Below are 14,836 nucleotides of genomic sequence, written 5' to 3' on the forward strand. Positions count from 1 at the left end.
CCTTGCCTCCCCCACTCCCCCACTCCCTCCCCTCTCCCCACCCCCTCCTACCCTCCCCCTCCCTCACCTCCCCCACTCCCCGTCCTCCACTCCCTCCCCTCCCCTCCCCCACCTCCCCCTCCCCACCCTTCCCCACTCCTCGTCCCTCCTCCCACTGCCTGTCCCCCACTCCCTCCCCTCTCCCCACCCCCTCTCCTCCCCACTGCCCCTCCCCCACCTCCCCCTCCTCACAGTCCCCAACTCCCCTCCCCCTCCCCCTCCCTGTCCCCCACTCCCTCCCCTCTCCCCACCCCCTCTCCTCCCCACTGCCCCTCCCCCACCTCCCCCTCCTCACTCAGTCCCCAACTCCCCTCCCCACTCCCCCTCCACCTCACTCGCCTCCCCCTCCCCCTCCCCTCCTCCCTCCCTGTCCCCCACTCCCTCCCCTCTCCCCACCTCTCTCCCCTCCCCACTCGCTCCCTTCCCCTCCCCCTATTCCTACCCCTCCCCTTCCCCCACTCCCCTCCTCCCCTCCCCATTCTTTACCCCACCGCCCAGTGCAGACAACACCTTCACCTGCAGGTTGAAGGGGGAGTTCCAAGCAGGGATTAATGTTGGAGAATTTTAAGTTCCCGGGAGTGAACATCACCAACAGCTTGTCCTGGTCCAACCATATAGACGCCACGGCCAAAAAGCTCACCAGCGCCCTGACTTCCTCAGGAGGCTCAGGAAATTCATAATGTCCTCGATGACACTCACCAACTTTTACCGATGCACCACAGAAAGCATCCTATCTGGACGTATCACGGCTTGGGACGGCAACTGCTCTGCCCAGGACCGCAAGAAACTGCAGAGAGTTGTGGACACAGCCCAGCACATCACGGACACCAGCCTCCCCTCCATGGACTCTGTCTACACTTCCCGCTGGTAAAGCAGCCAACATAATCAAAGACCCCACCCACCCCGGACATTCTCTCTTCTCCCGCCTCCCATCAGGCAGAAGATACAAAAGCCTGAAAGCACGTACCACCAGGCTCAAGGGCAGCTTCTATCCCGCTGTTATAAAACTATTGAACAGTCCCCTAGTACGATAAGATGGACTCTTGACCTCACAATCTACCTCATTATGACCTTGCACCTTATTGTCTGCCTGCACTGCACTTTCTCTGTAACTGAGACACTTTATTCCGTATTCTGTTATTGTTTTCCCTTGTACTGCCTCAATGTACTGATGTGATGAATTGATCTGTATGGATGGCATGCAGAACAAAGTTATTCACTGGACCTCAGCACACGTGACAACAATAAACCAATTGCAAATTACAAACAGCAGGCTGGGGGAACTGGTGAATCAACAGCATCAGTGAAGACAACAGGTCACAGGTCAACGTAAGGGTCAGGGTCAATGTAACCTCCCTCCGCACTCCCACACCGACTGTCTGTTCTCGAACTTCCCCATTGCTACGGAGAGGCCAGACGCAGATTGGATCACTGACCAACGTCCATCCCACCCCTCCCTCCTACTGTTATAGAAATACAGCGGTACAGCACAGGAACAGGCCCTTCGGCCCACCATGTCTGTGCCGGCCATGATACCAATTCAATCCCACCTGCTTGCACACGGTACCTGTCCCTCCATCCCTGCCTGTTCATGTGTCTGTCTAACAGCCTCTTAAACCCCACCACTGTCGTATCTGCCCCCACCACCTCCCCTGGGCAGCCCACTCCAGGCACCCAACACCCTCTGTGTGAAATACTTAAGATATCTTTATTAATCACATGTACATCAAAACACACAGTGAAATGCGTGGAGTGTTCTGGGGGCAGCCCGCAAGTGTCGCCACGCTTCCAGCACCAACATAGCACACCCACAACTTCCTAACCCGTACGTCTTTGAAATGTGGGAGGAAACCGGAGCACCCGGAGGAAACCCACACAGACACAGGGAGAACATACAAACTCCTTACAGACAGTGACCGGAATTGAACCCGGGTCACTGGCGCTGTAATAACGTTACACAAACTGCTACACTACCGTGCCTGCCCATCTCATGGAGTCATCGAGTTATAGAGCATGGAAACAGGCCCTTCGGCCCAACTCATCCATGCTGGCCAAGGTGCCTACCTGAGCCAGTCCCATTCACCAATGTTTGGCCCATGTCCCTCTAAACCGTTCCTATCCATGTACCTGTCCAAATGTCTTTTAAATATTGTAACTGTACCCGCCTCTCCCACTGCCTCTGGCAGCTCGTTCCACACACCCACCATCTTCTGTGTGAAGAAGTTGCCCCTCATTTCCCTTTTAAATCTTTCCTCTCTCAAATTAAGCATAGGCCCCCTGGTTTTAGACTCCCCTACCTGGGAAACAGACTGTGTGGGCAATCAGGTTTGAGCAGTTTACTGGAATCCTTTGAAGAAGTTACATGCGGTGTGGGTAAAGGCAGTCTGTAGATGTGCTTAGATTTCCAAGTTGTTGTGGGAACTGAAAGCCCATGGTGTCGGTGGTGACCCCTCAGTGTGGGGAGGGTTGGCCAACTACCAGGAAACAGATCAGTGTCAATGGGCCTTTCTCTGGTTGGCATGGTGATGTGTCACAGGGATCAGTAATGCAATCATGAAGAAGGCATGCCAGCAGCTCTACTTCGTTAGGAGTTTGAGGAGATTTGGTATGTCACCAAAGACTCTTACAAATTTCTACAGATGTACGATGGAGAGCATTCTGACTGGTTGCATCACCGCCTGGTATGGAGGCTCCAATGTGCAGGATCACAAAAGGTTTATAAACTCAGCCAGCTCCATCACGGGCACAAACCTCCCCACCATCGAGGACATCCTCAAGAGGCAGTGCCTCAATATCACTAAGGACCCTCACCACCCAGGACATGCCCTCTTCTCATTACTACCATCGGGGAGGAGGTACAGGAGCCTGAAGACCCACACTCAATGATTCAGGAACAGTTTCTTCCCCTCCTCCATCAGATTTCTGAACCGTCCATGAACCCATGAACACTCCCTCGTTATTCCTTTTTTTTGCCCTACTTATTTATTTTGTAATTTATAGTAATTTTTAATGTCTTGCACTGCACTGCTGCCTCAAAACAACACACCACGTCGTGTCAGTGATAGTAAACCTGATTCTGATCTCAACGTTTTACGGTTTATATCAACAACAGGTGAAGATATGGTTGTTAAGTTACTGATGACACAAAGACAGTAACCAAGTTGTGAGGAGGCCATAAGGAGACTGCACAGGGGTACAGAGAGAGTGTGCAAGTGGCCAAAGATCTGGCAAAGGGAGGGAAGGGCAGGACGTGGGAAACTGGAGCAATATTATACGAAGAGAGAGAGTGCAGAGCCCAGAGACACGAAGGGATCCCAGTGTCCCAGGGCAGGAATCACCAGAGGCCGTATGCAGGTACAGCAAGTAATTAGGAAAACAACAGAATATTATTGTTGACACAAAGGACGGCAGATGCTGGAATCTGGAGCAAAGTGCTGGAGGAACTCAGTGGGTCAGGCAGCGTCTGTGGAGGGAGATGGACACTCAAGACCCTTCATCTGGGCTGAAGGAGAGGGGAGAGAGCCGGTTTAAAGGGGTGTGGGGAAGGGGTGGGGCCAGAGCTGGCAGGTGGTAGGTGGATCCAGGGGAGGGGGGGGTGCAGATGGAGGGGTGGGGGTGGGATCAGTGACAGGGGCCGGGAGGTGATGGGTGGATCCAGGGGAGGGGGGGGACAGATGGAGGAGTGGGGGTGGGATCAGTGACAGAGGCCGGGAGGTGATGGGTGGGGGTGACAGAGGGCTACAGATGGTGGGATCTGAGAGGAGAGGAAGGGGGAGCCTGGAACCAAATAAGGGAGGTGGGGTGGGCAGATGGGAACAGTGGGTGGGGAGGGGAACGAGACAGGGTGATGGGGGCTGGGTAGATCAGGAGGAGGAAGAAAAGGGACGAGACGGGGAGCAGTTACCTGAAATTGGAGAATTCAGTGTCTCTGCCATCAGGATGGAGACGACCCAGGCGGAATGTGAGGCGCTCTCCCTCTGCTTTGTGTTGGATAACCAAGGAAATAAAAGAAGGCATCAAGCTAAAAGCTCATGGACACAAAGTCACCAAGAGTAGTGGGAAGCTGGAAGATTGGGAAAACTTTAAAACGCAACAAAGATCCACTAAGCGAGCAATAAGGAAAGGGAAGATAGATTATGAAAGTAAACTAGCACAAAATATAAAAACAGATAGTAAAAGTTTCTATAATTATATAAAGCGGAAAAGGGCGGCTAAAGTGAACGTAGGTCCCTTGGAAGATGAGAAGGGGGAATTAATATTGAGTAATATGGAAATGTTCGAGGCCTTGAACGACTATTTTGTGTAGGGCTTCACGGTGGAGGACACGTCTAACATGCCAAAGAGAGACATTATGGATGCGATACGAGGTGAGGACCTTGATACAATCACTGTCACTAAAGAGGTAGTGATGAGCAAACTAGTGAGCCTAAAGGTAGACAAGTTCCCTGGTCCTGATGGGATGCATCCCAGGATACTGAAAGAAATGGCGGAAGTTATAGTAGAGGCGTTTGTGATAATTTACCAAAATCTCTGGACTCTGGGCAGGTCCCGGTGGATTGGAAGACAGTGAATGTCACGCCACTGTTTAACAAAGGATGTAGGCAAAAGGCAGGTAACTACGGGCCAGTTAGCATCAGTATAGAAGTGGTTCCATCAGGCAGACACAGCATGGATTCAGGAAGGGCAGGTCCTGTTTGACTAACTTACTGGAATTCTTTGAGGATATAGTGAGCGCAGTGGATAGAGGGGAACAGGTGGGTGTTGTGTACTTGGATTTCCATGAGGCATTCGATAAGGTGCTGCATAAAAGACTTATCATAAGATAAGGATGCGTGGGTTGGGGGTAATGTATTAGCATGGGTAGAGGATCGGTTAACCAACAGAAGGCAGAGAGTTGGGGTAAATGCATGTTTCTCTGGTCAGCGATCAGTGGTGAGTGGGGTGCCGCAGGGGTCAGTGCTGGGCCAGTAACTGTTCACGATATACATTACCAATTTGGAAGAGGGGACTGAGTGCAGCGTATCTAAGTTTGCTGATGACACTAAATTGAGTGAAAAAACAAATTGTGCAGAGGATGCGGAGAGTCTGCAGAGAGATATAGATAGGTTCAGTGAGTGGGCAAGGGTCTGGCAGATGGAGTACAATGTTGGTAAATACGAGGTCATCCACTTTAGAAGGAAAAATGGAGATCAGATTATTATTTAAATGGTGAAAGATTGCAGCATGCTGTTGCGCAGAGGGACTTGGGAGAGCTTGTGCATGAATCGCAAAAGGTTGGTTTGCAGGTGCAACAGGTTATCAAGAAGCAAATGGAACGTTGCCCTTCATTGCTGGAGGGATTGCATTTACGAGCAGGGAGGTTATGCTGCAACTGTACAGGGTACTGGTGAGGCTGCACCTGGAGTACTGCGTGCAGTTCTGATCTCCTTACCTGAGCAAAGATATACTAGCTTTGGAGGCAGTGCAGAGGAGGTTCACCAGGTTGATTCCTGAGATGAGCGAGTGGTCTATGAGGAGAGATTGAGTCGCCTGGGACGATACTCACTGGAATTCAGAAGAATGAGAGAGGATCTTATAGAAACATATAAAATGATGAAAGGGATAGAGGTAGGAAGGCTGTTTCCACTGGTAGGTGAGACTAGAACTAGGGGACATAGCCTCAAGATTCGGGGGAGTAGATTTAGGACGGAGACGAGGAGAAACTGCTTTTCCCAGAGAGTAGTGAATCTGGAAACATAGAAACATAGAAAACCTACAGCACAATTCAGGCCCTTTGGCCCACAAAGTTGTGCTGAACATATCCCTAATTTAGAAATTACTAGGCTTACCCATAGCCCACTATTTTACTCAGCTCCGTGTACCTATCCAACAGTCTCTTAAAAGACCCTATCATATCCGCCTCCACCACCGTTGCCGGCAGCCCATTCCACACACTCACCACTCTCTGAGTAAAAAACTTACCCCTGACATCTCCTCTGTACCTGCTCCCCAGCACCTTAAACCTATGTCCTCTTGTGGCCACCATTTCAGCCCTGGGGAAAAGCCTCTGACTACCAACCTGATCAATGCCTCTCGTCACCTCATATACCTCTATCAGGTCCCCCCTCATCCTCCATCTCTCCAAGGAGAAAAGGACAAGTTCCCTCAACCTGCTTTCATAAGGCATGCTCCGCATTCCTGGTAACATCCTTGTAAATCTCCTCTGCACCCTCTCTATGGCTTCCACATACTTCTTGTAGTGAGGTGACCAGAACTGAGCACAGTACTCCAAGTGGGGTCTGACCAGGGACCTATATAGCTGCAACAATACCTCTCGGCTCCTAAATTCAATTCCCCGATTGATGAAGGACAATACACCATATGCCTTCCTAACCACAGAGTCAACTTGCGCAGCTGGTTTGAGTGTCCGATGGACTCGGACCCCAAGATCCCTCTGATCCTCCACACTGCCAAGAGTCCTACCATTAAGACTATACTGTCATCATATTTGACCTACCAAAATGAACCACTTCACACTTATCTGGATTGAACTCCATCTGCCACTTCTCAGCCCAGCTTAACATCCTATCTATGTCCCCCTGTAACCTCTGACAGCCCTCCAAACTATCCACAACACCCCCAACCTTCGTGTTATCCACAAACTTACTAACCCACCCCTCCACTCCTCATCCAGGTCGTTTATAAAAATCACAAAGAGTAAGGGTCCCAGTACGGTTCCCTGAGGTACACCACTGGTCACCGACCTCCACTCAGAATACGACCCTTCAACAACCACTCTTTGCCTTCTGTGGGCCAGCCAGTTCTGGATGCACACTGCAATGTCCCCTTGGATCCCATGCCTCCTTAATTTCTCAATAAGCCTCACATGGGTACCTTATCAAATGCCTTGCTGAAATCCATATACACTACATCTACTACTCTCCCTTCATCGATGTGTTTAGTCACATCCTCAAAAAATTCAATCAGGCTCGTAGGACAGGACCTGCCCTTGACAAAGCCATGCTGACTATTCCTAATCATATTATACCTCTCCAAATATTCATAAATCCTGCCTCTCAAGATCTTCTCCATTAGCTTACCGACCACTGAGGTAAGACTCACTGGTCTATAATCTTCTGGGCTATATCTACCTCCTTTCTTGAATAAGTGAACAACATCTGCAACCCTACAAGCTTCTGGGACCTCGCCCGTCTCCATCAACGATGCAAAGATCATCGTCAGAGGCTCCGCAATCTCTTCCCTCACCTCCCACAGCAACCTGGGGTACATCTCATCCGGTCCCGGTGACTTATCTAACTTGATGCTTTCCAAAAGTTTCAGCAGCACCTCTTTCTTAATATCTACATGCTCAAGCTTTTCAGCCTGCTGCAAATCCCCACTACAATCCCCCAGATCTTTTTTCCGTGGTGAATACTGATGTTAAGTATTCATTAAGTACCTCCGCCATTTCTTCCGGATCCATACACATTTTCCCACTGCTGCACTTGATAGGCCCTATCCTTTCACATCTCATCCTCTTACTCTTCACATACTTGTAGAACACCTTGGGGTTTTCCTCAATCCTGCCCGCCAAGGCCTTCTCATATCCCCTTCTGGCTCTCCTAATTTTCTTCTTAAGCTCCTTCCTATAAGCCTTATACTCTTCCAGATCGCTAACATTACCTAGCTCTCTGAACCTTTTGTAAGCTTTTCTTTTCCTTTTGACTAGATTTATTACGCCTTTGTACACCACGGTTCTTGTATCCTCTCGTGACTTCCCTGTCTCATTAGAACATGTCTATGCAGAGCTCCATACAAATATCCCCTGAATATTTGCCACATTTCTTCCGTACTTTTCCCTGAGAACATCTGTTCCCAATTTAAGCTTCCAATTTCCTGCCTGAGAGCCTCATATTTCCCTTTACTCCAAGTAAACGCCTTTCTAGTCTGTCTGTTCCTATCTCTCTCCAGTGCTAATGTAAAGGAGATAGAATTATGATCACTATCACCAAAATGCTCTCCCACTGAGAGATCTGACACCTGACCAGGTTCATTTCCCAATATCAAATCAAGCGCAGCCTCTCCTCTTGTAGGCTTATCTACATATTGTGTCAAGAATCCTTCCTGAACACACTTAACAAACTCCACCCCATCCAAACCCCTTACTGTATTGAGATGCCAGTCGATGTTTGGGAAATTAAAATCTCCCATCACAACAACTCTGTAATTATCACACCTTTCTAGGATCTGTTTCCCTATCCTTATGAAAGCAGGGTGAGGGAACTCGGCCTTTTCTCCTTGGAGCGACGGAGGATGAGGGGGGACCTGATAGAGGTGTATAAGATGATGAGAGGCATTGATCAGGTAGATAGTCAGAGGCTTTTCCCCAGGGCTGAAATGGTGGCCAGAAAAGGACATAGGTTTAAGGTGCTGGGGTGTAGATATAGAGGAGATGTCAGGGGTAAGTTTTTTACTCAGAGAGTGGTGAGTGCGTGGAATGGGCTGCCGGCAACGGTGGTGGAGGCGGATACGATAGGGTCTTTCAAGAGACTGTTAGATAGGTACATGGAGCTGAGTAAAATAGAGGGCTATGGGTAAGCCTAGTAATTTCTAGGGTAGGGATATGTTCGGCACAGCTTTGTGGGCCGAAGGGCCTGAATTGTGCTGTAGGTTTTCTATGTTTCTGTCTATTCCTCAATATCCCTGTCACTATTGGGCGGCCTATAAAAAAATACCCAGTATAGTTATTGACCCCTTCCTGTTCCTAACCTCCATCCACAGAGACTCCGGAGACAATCCCTCCACAACGTCCACCTTTTCCGCAGCCATGACACTATCTCTGATCAACAGTGCCACTCCCCCACCTCTCTTGTCTCCCTCCCTGTCCTGTCTGAAACATCTAAAACCCGGCACTTGAAGCAATCATTCCAGTCCCTGAGCCATCAAAGTCTCCGTAATGGCCACCACATCATAGCTCCAAGTATCGATCCAAGATCTAAGCTCATCTGTCTTGTTCACAATACTCCTTGCATTAAAATAGACACATCTCAAACCATTGGTCTGAGCACGTCCCTTCTCTATCACCTGCCTGTCCTCCCTCTCGTACCTACTACTAGCTTTCTCTATTTGAGAGCCAAACACCTCTTCCCCAGTCTCTCCAGTTCGGATCCCACCCCCAACAATTCTGGTTTAAATTCCCCCCAGTAGCCTTAGCAAACCTCAGGATATGGTCCCCCTGGGAGTCAAGTACAACCCGTCCTCTTTGAACAGGTCATACCTGCCCCAAAAGAGGCCCCAATGATCCAGAAATCTGAATCCCTGCTCCTTACTCCAATCCCTCAGCCACGCATTTAACCTCCTCCTCATTCTGTTCCTATACCCACTGTCACTTAACACAGGCAGTAATCCAGAAATTACTACCTTTGAGTTCCTGCTTCTCAACTTCCTTCCTAATTCTCTATAGTCTCTTTTCAGGACCTCATTCCTTTCCCTACCTATGTCGTTGGTACCAATATGTACCACGACCTCTGGCTGTTCTCCCTCCCTCTGCAGGATATCTTGGACGCGATCTGAAACGTCCCGGACCCTGGCACCTGGGAGGCAAACTACCTTCTGAGGAGTTTCTTTCCTGCGTCCACAGAATCGCTTGTCTGCCCACCTAACTATAGAGTCCCCTATCACTAGTGCCCTCCTCTCTCCTTCCCTACCCTCCTGAGCCACAGGGCCGGACTCTTGTGCCAGAGGGACTGCCACTGTTGCTTCCCCCAGGTAGGCTGCCTCCCCCAACAGTACTCAAGCAGGAGTACAGCCACAGGGTACTCTCTAGTACCTGACTCTTCCCCTTCCCCCTCCTGACTGTGACCCACTTGCCTACCTCCCGTGGCCCCGGTGTGACCACCTGTCTATAACTCCTTTCTATCACCTCCCCATTCTTTCTGACCAGACGAAGGTCATCGAGCTGCCTCTCCAGTTCCCTAACACGGTCCCTCAGGAGCTGCACCTCGACACACCAGGTGGAGATGTGGCCGTCCGGGAGGGTGGAAGACTCCAGGACCTCCCACATCTGACACCGAGCGCAGAAAACCGCACTCATTCTACTTCCTTACCTCTATTAGCACCTACCTTGCCTCACCCCGTTACTGCCTAAGCCCGTTGAGCCAAAGCCCAATCACTCTGCTCCTTCTCACTCCGCTGCCCGCTCCAACGCTGCCCGCTGGATATGGCAGTCTTCTTTTTAAACTGTTCGCGGACTACCCACTGACGTTACGTGCCTGCGTAATCTATCCCCACTATCCCCGAACCATTAGAAAAATAAACGTATCTTTTCGGACATCCTCAGCTGATTCCGCTCACTCACTTCTCACTCCCGATCTCGAATCTTTGGATATAGGACAGAGATAAGGAGAAACTGCTTTTCCCAGAAAGTCGTGAATCTGTGGAATTCTCTGCCGAGGGAAGCAGTAGAGGCTGCCTCATTAAATATATTTAAGACACAGTTTAATAGATTTTTGCACAGTAGGAAAAGGGTTGTGGGGAAAAGGTAGGTCGGTGGATCTGAGTCCACGGCCAGAGCAGCCATGATCTTATTTCTTATGTTTGTATTGCTTTTGCATCTTGAGAATATTATTGTGTATTGTGAGTGGAATTGAATACAGGCTGAGCTTGTATCTGCCTGAGTTTAGAAGAGTGAGGGTGTGGAACAGGGTGGGTGTGGAGAGAAGGTCTCCTCTTGTGGGAGAATCTATAACTTGGGCTCACAGTTAAGGAGTTGCCCATTTACAACAGGGATAAGGTGAGACCTCTTCTCTCCGTGGGTTGTGGACTTTGGTGAGGCCGTTGACAAGGTCTCACATTGGGGAGACTGGTTCTAAAGGTGAGGTGCTTGGGATTCAGGGCAGGTGGGCAAACTGGATGCAAAATGGGCTTGGTGATAGGAGAGTTTTGTGAACGTGGTGTACCACAGGGATCGTTGCTGGGACCCTTGCTGTTCGTTCTTTACATTAACAATTTGGGAATGAACGAGGGAGAAGACAAAACCTTCTGCTGAAGGGTGTCAGACCTGAAACCTACACCTTTCTCCACACACGCTGCCTCACCGGTGAATGTTTCCAGCATTTCCCGTGTTTATTGCAGGATCAGCAGGTGAGGTGTGCAGAGCAACAGCAGGTGGAAGGTAAGCTCGGTGCGCGCAAGGTGAAGCACAGTGGGGGACCTGTAAAGTTGGAACGTGAATGGTGTGGCCCCTGGGTGCTGAGGAACAGAAGGACCTCAGTGTACAAGGATCCCAGTAGACAGTGCGGTAGATAACGTGAAGGCAGACAGAATGGAGACACCAGAGACGGCAGACACTGGAATCGGGAGCAACACACGATCTGCTGGAGGAACTCAGCGGCTCGGGCAGCATCTGTCGAGGGAAGTGGACAGTCGAGACCCTTCATCTGGACTGAAAGATAGAGGTGAGGTAGTCGGTGTAAAATGGTGGTGGAGCAAGAGCTGGCAGCTGATGGGTGGATCCAGGTGAGGGGGGGGTGACAGATGGGGGGGGTGGTGGGGACAACGACAGAGGCCGGGAGGTGATGGGTGGATCCAGGTGAGGGGGGGGTGACAGATGGGGGGGGTGGTGGGGACAATGACAGAGGCCGGGAGGTGATGGGTGGGCGTGACAGAGGGCTGCAGATGGTGGGATCTGAGAGGAGAGGAAGGGGGAGCCTGGAACCAAATGAGCGAGGTGGGGAGGGCAGATGGGAACATTGGGGGGAGGGGACCCAGTGGGAGGGGTGTGTGGGCGGTGGGCAGATGGAGGGGGTGGGGAGGGGAACGAGACAGGGTGATGGGGGCTGGGGTGGGTGTGGGGGGGCCTGAAGATCAGGAGGAGAGAGAAGGGACAGGGGTGGGGGGAGCAGAATCAGGTTTCTCCTCACTGACGTACGTTGGGAAGTGTGCTGTTTTTCGGCAGCAGCACCGTGCAAGGCATAAAATTACTATAAGTTACAAAAATAAATAAACAGTGCAAAAGAGGAATAACGAGGCAGTGTTCGTGGGTGCACGGACCATTCAGAAATCTGACGGCGGAGGAGAAGATGCTGTTCCTGAATCGTTGAGTGTGGGTCATCAGGCACAACATCGTGGGCCGAAGGGCCTGTACTGTGCTGTACTGTTTTATGTTCTATGTTCTATATTCCTGCACCTCCTCCCCGATGGTAGCAATGAGAAGAGGGCACGTTTACCTGAAGTTGGAGAATTCAATGCTCAAGTCCTCGGGTTGTAGACTGCTCAGGCAGAGTACTAGGCGTTGTTCCCCGAGTTTGTGTTGGGCCTCACCCTGGCAGTGGAGGAGGCAGAGGACAGACAGGTCTGTGTGGGGATGTGGAGGGGAATGAAAGTGGCCTGTAACCGGGCTCCAGATGACCATCACGCTTAATGAAGTGGAGGTCTCGTCTGTGTCTGGTCTCATCGATCTGGAGGAAGTTACAATGGGAGCACCAGACGCATCAAATAAGGCTGGGAGATATACTGGTTAGGTCCTTGGATGGTGGGGAGGGAGGAGGTGTAGGGACAGGTTTTACACCTTCTGCCGGTACAGGGGGAGAGGGATGAACGAACCAGGGAGTTATGGAGAGAATGGTCCCTGCGGAACGCAGAAAGGGGTGGGGAGGGGAAGATGTGGCTGGTGCTGGGGTCATGTCGCTGACGGAAGTTTCAAAGGATGATGTGCTGGATGCGTCGGCTGGTGGGATGAAAGGTGAGGACGGGGAACCTCTGTCCCTGTTCTGTCTGGGGGGAGGGGGGGTCAGTGCGGGAAATGGAGGAGGTGTGGGTGAGGGCTCCATCGACCGCAGTGGGGAGGAAGCTCGTTTTCCGGAAAAGGAGGACATCTCAGACGTCCCGGAGTGGAAGGCCTCGTCTTGAGCACAGATGTGGCAGAGACGGAGCAACTGGGAGAAAGGAACAGTGTCCTTACAGGAGACAGGGTGGGAGGAGGTGTAGACTCGGTCGCTGTGGCAGTCAGTGGGTTTGTAGTAAACGTCAGTGGATAGTTTGTCTCCTGAGATGGAGACAGAGAGATCAGGAAAGGGAAGAGAGGTGTTGGAGATGGTCCAAGAAGGCACACAGTACACTTGCCTTCATGAGCCAGGGCACTGAATATAAGATAGGGGAGGTTATGGTACAACTTTATGAAACACACAATGGTACAGCACATGAACAGGCCCTTCGGCCAATCTTGTCTGCACCTATGATAAGGTAAGATAAGATTTCTTTATTAGTCACATGTACATCGAAACACACAGTGAAATGCATCTTTCGCGTACAGTGTTCTGGGGGCAGCCCACAAGTGTCGCCATACTTCTGGCGCCAACGTAGCATGCCCACAACTTCCTAACCTGTACGTGTTTGGAATGTGGGAGGAAACCGGAGCACCCGGAGGAAACCCACGCAGACACGGGGAGAACGTACAAACTCCTTACAGACAGCGGCGGGAATTGAACGCGGGTCACTGACACTGTAATAACGTTACGCTAACCGCTACACTACAAACTAATCCCATCTGCCTGCACGTGGTCCACATCCCTCCATTCCCTGCCTGTTCATGTGTCTGTCTAACTGCATCTTAAACCCCACTATCGTATCTGCCTCCACCCCCACTCCTGGCAGCACATTCCAGGTACCCACCACTCTCTGTGTAAAAGACCTGCCCCACACATCTCCTCTGAACTTTCCCCTCTCACCTTAAAGCTCTACCCTCTAGTATTTGCCATTTGCCACTGCCCGTTCTCTTTATCCTGGCCGTCTCCCCTTTACATTCTGATGAAGGGTCTCGACCCAAAACATCAACCACCTGTCTACCAGCACAGACGCTGCTTGACCCGCTGACTTCCTCCAGCTGTGTGTTGCTCCAGGTTCCAGCATCGCCGTCTCCCGTGTCTCCACTTCCCAGGACGTGGCCTGGGGTGGAACATTTCAGTGATGAGGAGAGACCGGAGAGGCTGGGCTGCTCCCCCCGGAGCGGAGGAGGCTGAGGGGGAACTGATCGAGGGGCAGAACTGATCGAGGGGCACAGAGGGGGTGGATAGTAGGAAACTTTTTCCCCATTACAGACAGGTGAATCACCGAGGGTGGGGTGGCTACAGATAGAGGGCAGTGAACAACATTGCTTTATGGTCGGCAGGGATTTGATGGGCCAAAGGTCCTGTGCCAGCGCCGCAGGTTAGTGACTGCCCCAAATCCCACGACGGAGGGGACAGATGGATCTGTCTCTGTGTCCGCGGCAGATCCGCCGGGAGACACCCTCTGCACTCTGAGCATCGGCCTGGGTCCCAACACCAGGATTCTGACCGACAGACTCCCTACCCCCTTCCCCTCCCCCAAACTTTCCCTACCCCTTCACCCTCCTCCTCCTCCTACCCCCACCCCCTCCCACTCCCCCTCCCACCCCCATCCCCTCACCCTCCCCCAAACTTTCCCTACCCCTTCACCCTCCTCCTCCTCCTACCCCCACCCCCTCCCACTCCCCCTCCCATCCCCACCCTCCCCCTCATTCTCCCCACCCCCATCCCCACCCCCTCCCCACCCCTTTCCCCAAACCCCCACATTCCTCCACCCCTCCCCCACCACCTCCCCAATCTCCTCCTCCCCCCTCCCCATCCCTTCCTCAAACTCTCTCCCTCTTCCCCCTCCCCACTCTCTCCAACCCCCCCCACCTCCACCCCCACTTTCGTCCCACCACACCCTCTCCCACCCCCTGCCCCCGCCCCACTCCAGGCAGCGTTGGGATCGCCCTGCTCCCGGCTCCCACCCCAGGGAGGTGCCTTCAGCTCCA

General features: G+C 51.7%; 1 protein-coding gene across 2 annotated transcripts in view; it reads right to left on the reverse strand.

Annotated features, from left to right (window-relative positions):
- Positions 1-14,836, reverse strand: part of LOC127568664 (uncharacterized) — a 235,837-nt gene that overhangs the window by 69,976 nt on the left and 151,025 nt on the right. The window lies entirely within an intron of this gene.

Source organism: Pristis pectinata, chromosome 3 (assembly GCF_009764475.1).
Source record: "Pristis pectinata isolate sPriPec2 chromosome 3, sPriPec2.1.pri, whole genome shotgun sequence".
Lineage (NCBI taxonomy): Eukaryota > Metazoa > Chordata > Chondrichthyes > Rhinopristiformes > Pristidae > Pristis > Pristis pectinata.